Source organism: Pelobates fuscus, chromosome 3, assembly GCF_036172605.1.
Source record: "Pelobates fuscus isolate aPelFus1 chromosome 3, aPelFus1.pri, whole genome shotgun sequence".
Lineage (NCBI taxonomy): Eukaryota > Metazoa > Chordata > Amphibia > Anura > Pelobatidae > Pelobates > Pelobates fuscus.
The window spans coordinates 108,560,543-108,573,563 of NC_086319.1; positions in this window are offsets into that span (position 1 = coordinate 108,560,543).

A 13,021-nucleotide genomic window follows, 5' to 3' on the forward strand; every position below is an offset into this window, starting at 1 on the left:
TGCTTGAAGTCCTCAGGAGCGCTAGGAGCATCCTTTAACGGAGGTACCCAGTCGAGGTGCCAGGCGATCCGTTACATTGGTGGCAGCGGTGGGATGGCGTCCTAGTGCGAGGTAAAGCAGCTCACTGTTTGGATTTACAAATTGAGGGCAACGCTAGCAGTCGTGCAGCGCCCCTGGGAGCAGACAAGTATGGAAGGTTCTGGCTCTGGAGATGATTGGCTGGCCGAGGTGAGGCAGCGAGTGGCCGAGTATGGGGATGATATACCCATGGAGACACGCCAGGTGATCTGGAACCAGGTCATGGCCGAGCGAAACACAAGGCTGGACCGAGAATTCCGGTTGGCGAAAGAGAGGAAGTATGCTCAGCAGCAGGAGCGTTACAGCAGCCGAGTAGAGGCTGCATCCGAGGAGGTTAGCCGTCTTTCCCTGAGGCGGCGGGAGGAACCCGAAGTGGGGGTCCTCATAGACTGGCCCTGTGAGGAACCACAACAGGCAGGTAGAGATGGGACCAAGGTCTCTCCACCGGGATGCTGGGCAGCCGGCCCAGATCCCCAGCAGCAGCCAGAGTTGCCAGGTGGGGAAGCAGGTGGCCCTTACTCACAAACAGGGGCGGGCTGGGAAGGGGGGCAGGGAGGCAATTGCCCCCCAGGCCGCCCTAAACCCAGGGCCACCCACACCCAGCAAAAAAAGGAAAAATCTGAATCCCCTGCTTCTGGCTGAGGAGTCAGATTTTTCAACTTACCTCACTCTTCCTGCAGTCAGTGGAGTCGGCCGGCCTCTCCTGATGATGTCAGGAGGAGGGGGTGTGACTTTCACTGCTCTTCTCACAGGACCGCTGGGGAGTCTGGGAGAAGAGCAGAGGAAGTCACGGCCCCTCCTCCTGACATCATCAGGAGAGGACGACTTCACTGGCTGCTGCTGGTTGCTGCTCCTGTTGGCTGCTGTCCACCCCTCCCTGGCCTAAGGTAAGACTCAGGGAGGGGGGGAAATACACTTTAGTGTTTTTTTTTTATTCCCCTCCTAAACCCTGTCCCCTCCTAAGCCCTGTCCCCTCCTCAGCCCCTGTCCTCTCCACAGCCCCTGTCAGCCCCTGCCCCCCCTCCTCAGCCCCTGTCCCCTTAGTCAGCCTCGCCCCCCTCCTCAGCCCTGTCCCCTTAGTCAGCCCCTGTCCCCTCCTCAGTCCCTGTCCCCTTAGTCAGCCCCTGTCCCCTTAGTCAGTCCCTGTCCCCCCTCCTCAGCCCCTGTCCCCTCCTCAGCCCCTGTCCCCTCCTCAGCCCCTGTCCCCTCCTCAGCCCCTGTCCCCTCCTCAGCCCCTGTACCCCCTCCTCAGCCCCTGTCCCCTCCTCAGCCCCTGTCCCCTTAGTCAGCCCCTGTCCCCTCCTCAGCCCCTGTACCCCCTCCTCAGCCCCTGTCCCCTCCTCAGCCCCTGTCCCCTTAGTCAGCCCCTGTCCCCTTAGTCAGTCCCTGTCCCCCCTCCTCAGCCCCTGTCCCCTCCTCAGCCCCTGTACCCCCTCCTCAGCCCCTGTACCCCCTCCTCAGCCCCTGTCCCCTCCTCAGCCCCTGTACCCCCTCCTCAGCCCCTGTACCTCCTCCTCAGCCCCTGTACCTCCTCCTCAGCCCCTGTACCTCCTCCTCAGCCCCTGTACCCCCTCCTCAGCCCCTGTACCCCCTCCTCAGCCCCTGTACCCCCTCCTCAGCCCCTGTACCCCCTCCTCAGCCCCTGTACCCCCTCCTCAGCCCCTGTACCCCCTCCTCAGCCCCTGTACCCCCTCCTCAGCCCCTGTACCCCCTCCTCAGCCCCTGTACCTCCTCCTCAGCCCCTGTACCTCCTCCTCAGCCCCTGTACCTCCTCCTCAGCCCCTGTACCCCCTCCTCAGCCCCTGTACCCCCTCCTCAGCCCCTGTACCCCCTCCTCAGCCCCTGTACCCCCTCCTCAGCCCCTGTACCCCCTCCTCAGCCCCTGTACCCCCTCCTCAGCCCCTGTACCCCCTCCTCAGCCCCTGTACCTCCTCCTCAGCCCCTGTACCCCCTCCTCAGCCCCTGTACCTCCTCCTCAGCCCCTGTACCTCCTCCTCAGCCCCTGTACCTCCTCCTCAGCCCCTGTACCCCCTCCTCAGCCCCTGTACCCCCTCCTCAGCCCCTGTACCCCCTCCTCAGCCCCTGTCCCCTCCTCAGCCCCTGTACCCCCTCCTCAGCCCCTGGCCCCTCCTCAGCCCCTGTCCCCACCTCAGCCTTAGTCAGCCCCTGTCCCCACCTCAGCCCCTGTCCACACCTCCCCTTTGTCAGCCCCTGTCCCCTTAGTCAGCTCCTACCTCAGCCCCTGTCCCCTACCTCAGCCCATGTCCCCCCTCCTCAGCCCCTGTCCCCCCTGTCAGCCCCTGTCCCCTTGGTCAGCCCCGTCCCACCGGTCAGCCCCTGTCCCACCCTTTTCCTGCTCCTTTCCCCCCTCTCAGCTCCTGCCCCCTTCCTCAGCCCCATGCCCCCCACCACAGCCCCATACAGCTCCTCTCCCCCAATTGCAACCCATATTACCCACACCACAGCCCCTTTCCCAAATTGTAGCCATCAACTTGCTTCAGCCCCTGTCCCCCCATACATTTCCTAAACCCCCAATTACAGCTTATACCCTCCACTACCACCCCCTGTCCCCCACTACAGCCCTGTCCCCTTACTCAGCCCCTGTCCACTGATTTTAAAAGTGTAAAGTTCTGTGTGTGTGTGTGTATAAGTATGTCTGTGTGTATGAGTATGTCTGTGTGTATGAGTATGTCTGTGTGTGTCAGTATGTCTGTGTGTGTCAGTAGGTCTGTGTGTGTGTGTGCGTCAGTATGTCAGTATGTCTGTGTGTGTGTGCGCGCATCAGTATGTCTGTGCTTGTGCATCAGTATGTCTGTCTATGTGTGTGCCAGTATGTCTGTCTGTCTGTGTGTGTGTCAGTATGTCTGTCTATGTGTGTGCAAGTATGTCTCTGTGTGTGTGCCAGTTTGTCTGTGTGTGTGTCAGTATGTCTGTCTAAGTCAGTATGCCTGTAACAGTGTGTCTTTCTGTGTGTGTCTGTTTGAGTACCAGTATGTATCTCTGTGTGTGTGTCAGTATGTCTGTGTGCAAGTATGTCTCTGTGTGTGTGCCAATTTGTCTGTGTCAGCCAGTATGCCTGTGTGTGTCAGTATGTCTGTATGTCTGAGTCAGTATGCCTGTAACAATGTGTCTTTCTGTGTGTGTATGTGTGCCTGTCAGTGAGTGTGTGCGTGTGTCTGTCAGTGAGTGTGTGTTTTTTAGTGTGTGCCAAATCAGCAAGTGTGTGTGCCTGTCATTGATTGTCTGTTTAGGTGACTGCTTCCCCCACACACACACTTTCAATCACATGGGAAAGGTGTTTTTACTCTCCTCTTGGTGCAATGGGCCACTTGACTGGATTTGCCCCCCAGGCCTAAGGCTGCCAGCCCTCCCCTGCTCACAAATGTTGAGGGGCCTCACGGATTGGTCCTGGGAAGACCCACAGATGGCAGGTGGAGATGGGACTGCGGTCTCTCTACCGGCCCTACAGGGATGCTGGGCAGTCGGCCCAGATCCCCAGCGGCAGTGTGCGTTACAGGGAGCTGAAGGTGCCGTTCTTGCTCCTCAGCGGCAGTCTACGGTGCAGGGAGAGGAGCCTGTTATCCCCTCTCCCCAGCGGTTGAAGGTGTGTAAGGGAGAGGAGTTTGTTATTCCCTCTCCCCAGCGTCAGCTTAGCACACCAAGGGGAGACAGTAAGCCCCACACCAGCGCAGATGGGACCGTGGTCTCTGCGCCCAAGTTACAGGGAGCTGAAGGGGCCGTCCTCTCTCCCCAGCGGCAGTGTGATTTGTTGGGAATTGGGAGCCCAGTCTCCATTCCCCAGCGGCAGAGTATCCAGCAGGGAATGGAGAGTCCAGCCCCCTTTCCCCCTCAGCAGGACTCTGTGCTGGGAGGAGAGACAGTCGGTCTCCCTCCGCAGAGACGGGAAGTATGTATGGGAGAGGAGATTGTTACCACCTCTCCCCAGCGGCGGATCATTAATGTACAGGGAATAGAGAGCCCAGTCTCCATTCCCCAGCGGCAGAGTGTTCTAATGGGAGAGGAGCTGGTTACCACCTCTCCCCAGCGGCAGCTTAATGTACCAGGGGGAGATTGTAGATATTTTATTTAGTTTTGTAAAATGCTTCCAAAATTAAACAGAATAACAAAATAAATAACAAAATAACAATAGCAACTCAAACACAATACCACATTAAACATAAATACCCAAAAATTAAACATAAATACTGAAATAAACTCTGGAAGGGGCACTATTAGGGGAGTAAACCCATACCAAATTAAATAACTGGGAAATAACAGGGAGAGGGATTAACATTAAAGGGGGGGACTAAATCATAAGGGGAGAAATTTAAAAGGCGGGGGGCTCCATTACATCATGGAGCACTGGGGAGGGGAGGAGAAAGGCTGAAAATTTCTCTAAGGGGGTCTACATAACAAGGGGGTCTACATAACAAGGGGACAAGGGGGGGACAGGACCCAATTGACCTCAAGTCCACAGCAGGCTAAACATAACCACATACCAAAACATAATAATAATAATAATAATAATAGACATAATAATAAACCTAGTAAAACCCACCACCCACTTGGAGTCCATTTCTCTGTCCATCACCATAACCCACCACCCACATGGAGTCCATTTCTCAGTTCAAAACAGTTCAAAACCACACAACCCACCACCCACCTGAAAACAAGTCCATAACCCACCACCCAAAAGGAGTTCATTTTTCTGTTCAAACCACATAAACCCACCACCCACATGAAAATTCTTGTCCATAAACCCATCACCCATAACCCACCACCCACATGAAATCAAGTCCATAAACCCACCACCCGCAAGGAGTCCATTTCTCAGTTCAAAACACACAAAACCCACCACCCACATGAAAACCATTTTGTTCAAACCCACCACCCTCAAGGAGTCCATCCCTCCGTCCATAAGACACCCCTTAGTGTTTTACCCCCCACCCTAAAGCAGAATGTTCAATTGTCCATATTACAAAATCACACACAAAACCCACCCTAACCCAAACAGTACCAAAAACCGTGCAAAACCATTACCATAACCTAACTACCCTACACTACCCTACCTATACGCAGAGGAAGGTACTCGTCTGCTAAAGTGTGGTAGCCTTCCATGAAAAGGAAAAAACAGTTCAAAATCTAAGGGGGAAAGGTGAAAACAGATTTGGAATTCCCTTTACCAAGACAAGGGCGCCCATGGAGCGGTTCAAGGCGGGTGGACCTTGAGAGTTCGCCACAAACGCTGCCAAATGGACGAATCCATAGAGGCCCTTTCGGTGGTATAGATCCCACGAACCGCCCTCAGAATGTCTGCTACCACCACCTGAAAGGTCTTTACGTTGAAGGGAAACCTGACACCGTGCCATCCAAGTGAAATACTTAACCACTGAACTGACTACATAAAGAGTGCCCAAATCAAAAGCCCTCCGTGAGTTGGACGTCCCGTACGCCCACTCCGCGTAAGTCCAGCGGGATAAGCAGGGGATGCCCAAGGCGGTTGAGACCTCTTTGTAGACCTGTACGTTAAAGTGGCACTCGAGGAGGAAGTGGTCCATGGACTCCACCTCCCCGGAACATTCCACCCGAGGACAACCGCGATCCGTTATGTTCCTGTACTTCAAGTTCCCTCGAACGTAAAGTCTACCGTGGAAGGAGAGAAACGCCACGTCTCGGTATTTCTCCGGAAGGCGCCTGGAGTTGATGTTTTTCAACCCCGAGGCGAGAGTACTTGGCGGGCAGTCCTTCAAAGCAAGCTGAATGCCAAAGTGGGTGGCCAGGACCCTCCCGTCGAGAAGCTTCTTGGGAGTGTCCCGAACCTCCTCCACCGTGACGTTCCACCTGCGCAGAATTCCCACTCCCTGGATGACCGAAGTCGGAAGATAGCTAGAATGCCGAACTCTCATGCTCTTCACCCTCCCACCCTGAAACCAGTCTACCAGGAAAGGTGTGACCCACTCCCTGAATATACATACCCAGCCAGGCTGCTCATCCTTCAGGAGAGCCCCAAAGTTCCTTTTCAGGAAGTTGTTAGTTAAAAAGACAATGGGGTTGACCATGGCCAGGCCCCCGTCTTTTCTGGCCAGGTAAGTGACCTCTCTTTTGATGAGGTTCAGCCTGTTCCCCCACAACATGCGGAAGAACAGCGCAAACATCCGAGCGTGGAGGGACCTGGGCAAAAGGAAGATGTTACTGACGTAGCCGAATACGGTCAGAACATAGGTTTTGATCAAGTTCACCCGTTCTCTGAACGTCAGTTTCCACCTGTGGCTCTCCTCCACCTTGCTGGAAGCTATGGCAAGCCGTTCGGTCCAGTTCCTGAGAGCCAGATCCCCTGGTCCGAACACCACCCCCAAGATCTTAATTTCAGGCTGGGCCCTCGGGAAACCGTCTGGAAGAGGGAACTGGTCCCCTCCTTCCCGCACCAGAAAACTACGCTCTTGTCCCTGTTGACACGAGAGGCTGAAGCGGCAGAATACGCTAGGATTAAATCATCCACCTCCGTGGCCTCCCGAGTATCGGAGACCACTATGGAGATGTCATCAGCGTAGGCAACAACCCGTAAAGGCCTCTCCGGAGCCCTGGCCACTCCCTGTAACGTGCTCGCCTCGACCCTTCGGATGAAGGGATCGACTGCAAACACGTACAAGAGTGGGCTGAGAGGACAGCCTTGCCGGACCCCGGATCGGATCCTAAACGTCCTGCCCCTCCACCCGTTCACAAGAGCGAAGCTTTCGGCCCCTCTGTACAAGGTGATTATCCAATTGATGAATTTTCCCGGCAAGCCATACTTCCGCAAGACTGACCACAGATAACGGTGATCTACCCGATCAAAAGCTTTGGACTGATCAAGTGCCAGAAGGTATATCCCCCTTTCTCCGGCCCTGCACTTCTCGAGGGCTTCCCTGACTTCGAAAACGGCATCAAAGACAGTTCTGCCCCCGATTGAACAGTACTGGGAGGTGGATAGGACACGCCTCGTTAGGCCCTGTACTCGTTTCATCAAAATCTTTGCCAGGACCTTCCTGTCGACATTTAACAGGGATATGGGGCGCCAGTTCCCCACATCCGCTGTGTCGAGCACGTTTGGCTTGGACAGCAAGATCAGGGCAGAAGTCCTCATCGAGGGTGGCAATAATCCTTGAGCCAAGCTCTCATTAAACACCTCGGTCAGATGAGGGGCCAAGAGGTCGCAGAACTGTTGGTAAAACTCAGCTGTCAGACCATCAGGACCTGGCGACTTACACTTGTTCTGCTGTTGGATACTCTCTGTGACCTCTTCTATGGTGATCTCGCTGACCAACTCGTCAAAAGAGAGGTCGCTATGCTCAGGGAGCGTGAGCTCGCTTAAGAAGTCATCCACCCTTCTCCCGTGGGAGGTTCCCGCCTCGCTACATTGGGGGCTGCCCTTTCCGAGGAGCTCAATATAGTAGTCGCGGACCACCTTCAGAATCCCGCGAGGAGACTCCTCGAGGGTCCCGTCGGTGCCCCGCAGACAAGGGATGGACTTGGTACTTTCCTTCCGTTTGCAGCTAAGATAAGGATCGGGCGAGCGGTATGACCCTCTCTTTTACAAGGGAGGCGTACCTGTCATACTGATAACTCCTCATCAGGTCTTTAACCGCCGCAATGTCCTCGGGGTCACCTCCCTGCGAGATCAGGATGTCTAACCTCCCAAGCAAGCCCAGATAAATCTTGTACCTGGAGGACTGCATGTTTCGGGCGAGATTGCGAAACAGCCGTTGAGTTCTGGCCTTCACCATCTCCCACCACTCAGACTTCGTTTGGCCTAAGTCGGCCAATGTCATCTGATCGTGAAAGAATTCCATGAAGGCTTGCTGAACTCTCTGTTCCACCAGGAGGTCTGAATTTAGCCGCCAGATCCCTCTACCCTTAGGTGGGGTACTATGGACGTTCAACTCGCAAGACAAAATGTGATGATCGGAGAACTCCACCGGTGTAAGCACGGGTGCCGCCACCAGGAAATTCTCCTTAAAGAAAAACCTATCTATCCTACTCTGACAGCTACCTCTGTGATAAGTGTACCCACCCGTGGGATTGGGAGTGTGATGAAGGTACACATCGACAAATCCAGCCTGACTAACCATCTTATTTAAAAAATAGGAGTCATACCCCAGCCTCTGAGTGGCGTCTCTCCTGTCTTGAGGCCTAGTTATGGTGTTAAAGTCACCGCCAAACAGGATTTGCTGGGATGTATAAAGGTCTCAATAAACAGGCGCTTCCTCTCCCACTTAGATTGGGGGCCATAGATGTTAATTATCCTGAAAGGTTTCCTGCCCAGTGAGACATCTAAAACCACACACCTTCCTTTTTGCAACTCAATAACCCTGTTGATGCTAACATCAACGTCCTTAAATAGGATGGCGATTCCCCCATATCTCTCTGTGGCTAGAGAGAAGTAGGAGGGCCCCCATCTCCAGTCCCGCTTTGCAGCGTGCAGGGCCGCGAGGGTTTCCAGCCGGGTCTCCTGTACCAAGATGACATTGTACGGAGCCCGGCTGAGGTGGTCGTAAACCAAAAAGCGGGCCCTGCTGGACTTAATGCTGTTTACATTCACCGTAGCCACAGAGAGTACAGGAAAAGTCGCCATAAGGGCATTAAGTATAAGGAGACTTTCCCTTCCTTCTGCGATACCCCTCCTCCTCCGTGTCAGAACCGAGGAACCTCTTCACTGAGACTCCGGGATACAGTGGCCCGTCGTCTCTCAGAAGCACCTCCTGTCCCACCTTAACCTCTGCCACCACCTCGGGGAGGTTCGCCATCTCCTCCTCGAACTCACAGTCGGCCCAGCTGGAGGACAGTGCCTCGTACCTGTTAGATACTGGCACCGGGGACTCCTGCAAGCCCGAAGAGGAGGATGACGCCCTTGCCACACCACCCTTATAAGTGGCGTCTCCCCCTTTCGGGGGTTTCGCCGCAGGGGGTATGGCGGTCTTCCGGGGTGAGGGCAGCGTCGAGGTCTTGGAGGGGGGGGTTTCTTACCTTTCACCGTGCTCCACTCAAGGGACTGTGCATCTAAGGAACGTGCATCTGGGGACTTCTCAGTGGGGGTAACCTTCACCGTGGAGAGTTTAGGAGAGTTTTCGTGAGGGGACGTGAACTTGCAGCCTTCCCAGGGTCCTGAGATGGTGCAGAGACCGAGGGGAGGATGGGCTGTTGCTGGGGCAGGGAAACCCCTGTGCCAAAGATGGGCACCGTAGTTGAACTCGCTACCTGAACCCCTAACCCAGCAGAGTCCATCTCCACCGGCTCCTGACTCCAGATGGACTCGATATTGTGCTGGGCTTCGGGGCAGGTGCGGTACGTGTGACCCATCTCTGAACATAGATGACACCGGATCTCCCTGCAGCTGTCCCAGAGGTGCCCCACAGCGCCGCACATAGTGCATTTGAGGACCGTACAGGCATTGCTGTAATGCCTGTACGATGCGCACCTGTGGCATACCCTGGGCTGACCAGGGTAAAAACAGGATACCCGGTCAGCCCCGATAAAAAAACTATTAGGCATATGCTGTGTGACACCTCTAATCTCTCGCAGCAACACTGAAACAGTCCATCCGCCTGTCCAAATCCCATCCTCATCTAAAATCTTAACTGGTGAGGATTTAACATCCCCAAACCTCTTAGTCCAAACAAGGATGTCTGCTATGGGGATGGATTCATTTCTCACCAGGAAGGTGACCTTCTTAAGACCCTGGCGAGAAATGGCCACAGCGGTGAATCCTGCCCACTTTGTACCTTGTGCAGACCTGGACGCTTCCCACCCAGCCCAGAAGCGATCCAGGAGCTGCGACGTCATAAAGGAGACGTCGAACTCCCGGGTGCCCGAGGCATGGATGAGCGCGTACAGGTCCACGGGCGCAAATCCCATATCCTTTAGCCGGGTCACCAGCCACCGTCTGTCAGGCACCTGGGTCTCACCCCCACAGACGAACCGTACCACGTTCCTCCTGTTCCCAAAGGAAACCTGAGGACGCGTAGCAGGCAGAATTGATAGCACTAACACGAGCGTTACAATTGGCTGAAGGTTTAAGAGTGAACATCTACACGGACTCCAAGTATGCGTTTTTAACCACTCATGCCCACGGAGCTTTGTATAAAGAAAGAGGACTATTGAATTCAGAGGGCAAAGAAATCAAGTACGCAGCTGAAATACTACAACTATTCGAAGCAGTATGGGAACCAAAAGAAGTTGGTATTATACATTGTCGAGCGCATCTGAGAGGCGATGGTGATGTAACCAAAGGAAATCGGATGGCAGATAATGCAGCTAAGCGTGCCGCTGAATCAGGAAGACAGGAATATGTGGAACATATAGCTGCTCTTATACCGACTCCACTGTCTCAATGGACTCCAGTTTATACAGCTCAAGAAGAGGAGTGGTTAAGGACTGAACCTGGAAAGTACCTGGAGAACAAATGGTATCAGTTAGAAGATGGGAGAATAGTTATTCCAGCATCACTAGCGGTAGAAATTGTCCAAAATTATCACAACGGGACACATTCTGGAAGAGATGGTACAGAAGAATCTCTCAGAAAACATTTCTACATACCAAGATTGTCCAACTTAACTCAAGCCATTGTACGAAGATGTGTAACGTGTGCTAAAAATAATGCAAGGCAAGGACCAGTAAAACCACCAGGAGTTCAGTATATGGGGGGACTCCCTATGTCCGATCTACAAATTGACTATACAGTTATGCCTAAATCTGGTGGACATCGCTACCTACTAGTAGTTGTGTGCACCTATTCAGGATGGGTAGAAGCATGTCCTACTCATACAGAAAAAGCAGGAGAAGTTGTGAGATTCCTGCTACGAGAAATAATACCCCGATATGGACTACCCTGCTCTATAGGATCGGACAATGGTCCAGCCTTTGTTCATCAGTGCCTACAACAACTGACTCATATGCTTGGTATTAAGTGGAGACTTCATACAGCATATAGACCTCAGACTTCTGGTAAAGTAGAAAGAATGAATAGAACTATTAAGAATCAGTTGGCAAAAATGTGTCAGGAAACCCAACTCAAGTGGAATGTTCTTTTGCCTATAGCTCTGTTGCGTATTCGAAGTACACCTACCAGAAGGATGGGTCTCTCTCCTTTTGAAATCATGTATGGGCGTCCACCTCCCGTACTTGGTAACTTCAGGGGGGATTTGAGTCAGTTGGGAGAAGGAATTAGCCGGCAGCAGGTTGTAGAGTTGGGTAAAACTATGGAGGAGGTACAGAAATGGGTACAAGATAGATTACCTGTGAATATTTATCCCCCTGTTCATAGTTACCATCCAGGAGACCAAGTGTGGATGAAAGAGTGGAATAATATACCGTTAGGGCCTAAGTGGAGGGGTCCTTATGTTGTTCTTTTGTCTACCCCTACAGCAATAAAAGTGGCCGAAGTGACTCCGTGGATTCATCACTCCAGGGTTAAACCAGCAGCAGTAGATACTTGGCAAGCTACAACAGATCCAGAGAATCCCTGCAAGATCCGGTTAAAGCGCACGACTCAGTCGGAGTGACAAGGAAACCTTGTGGATTACAAATAGTGTTGTTACAGAGATTGGTAAGTGAGTGTTTAGACGGCCATAATAACGCCTGTCCGCTCACCAACGTATTATTAAAAGTCAGGAAAGTCTCGAAGGGACCCCTGTGAAGACGAGCAGAACTCCATTCCCTGCAGCCCTTACATCCTGGAAGCTGAGGTGCCATCGCACGGACGAAGATTGAAGATGCAGACGACGAAAGATGTGCTAATGATAATGTTTATTTATAGGTCTTTATATTCAGGAAGGTAGAGGTACCGACACTCCTAGCTGTGAGGTTTGCATTAAGACTACTAGAACAGGTAATCATATTTCCCAGACCCTAATTTGGCATTCGCAATATGAATGTAAAGGTGATGTGTCTAGGTGTAGATACCTAAGTATAGAATATAGTGTATGCCATTTAGGAGTAGGAGAACCTAAGTGCTTCAATCCGGAGTATCAACCCCGTACGATTTGGTTGACCCTCAGGAATGGAGATCCTCAGGGGACCCTAATAAATAAAACTGTGTTAGAAACTGTACATTCTTCGGGTATTCTGCTATTTGATGCATGTAAAGCGATATCAAGTGGTAGAAAGCCGTGGAGTGTATGTGGGGATCTTAGATGGGAGAGAACGTATGGGTCTAACGATAAATATATTTGTCCCAGTAGTAAAAATAAGTATGTGAGTCCGAGATGCCCAAATAGGGAATATAATTATTGCCCATATTGGTCTTGTGTGGGGTGGGCAACTTGGGGACAGACAGCAGACAAGGATATGATTGTTACTAAGTTGCCTACCAATCCATACTGTAAGTCTATGGAATGCAATCCAGTCCATATTCTTATAAATAATCCTGACCAATTCTTAGATAGATATGGTAACTTATTTGGGTTCCAAATATATGGGACGGGTTTAGACCCTGGGACAATATTGTTTATAGGGATAGAGACCGATACTGTAACATCCCAAACTCATCAGGTATTCCATTCTTTTTATGAAGAGATGAGTGTAGATAATAAGATTCCCCATAACGCTAAAAACCTGTTCATAGATTTAGCTGAGAGTATTGCTGGTAGTCTTAATGTAACCAACTGCTATGTGTGTGGAGGTACTAACATGGGAGACCAATGGCCTTGGGAAGCAAAGGAGGTAATGTCCGGTTCTGAGGCAGTTGAACAATTAATATCTTCACAAGCCGATTATCAGATGAGTGTTAGAGGTAAATCTGAGTGGAGATTGAAAACCTCCATCATAGGTTATGTTTGCATAGCAAGGAAAGGGATGATGTTTAATACTTCTGTAGGAGAACTAACTTGTCTAGGGCAAAAAGCTTATGATGATGATACAAAGAATACAACTTGGTGGTCAGCTTCAAATGTCTCAGAACCATCTAACC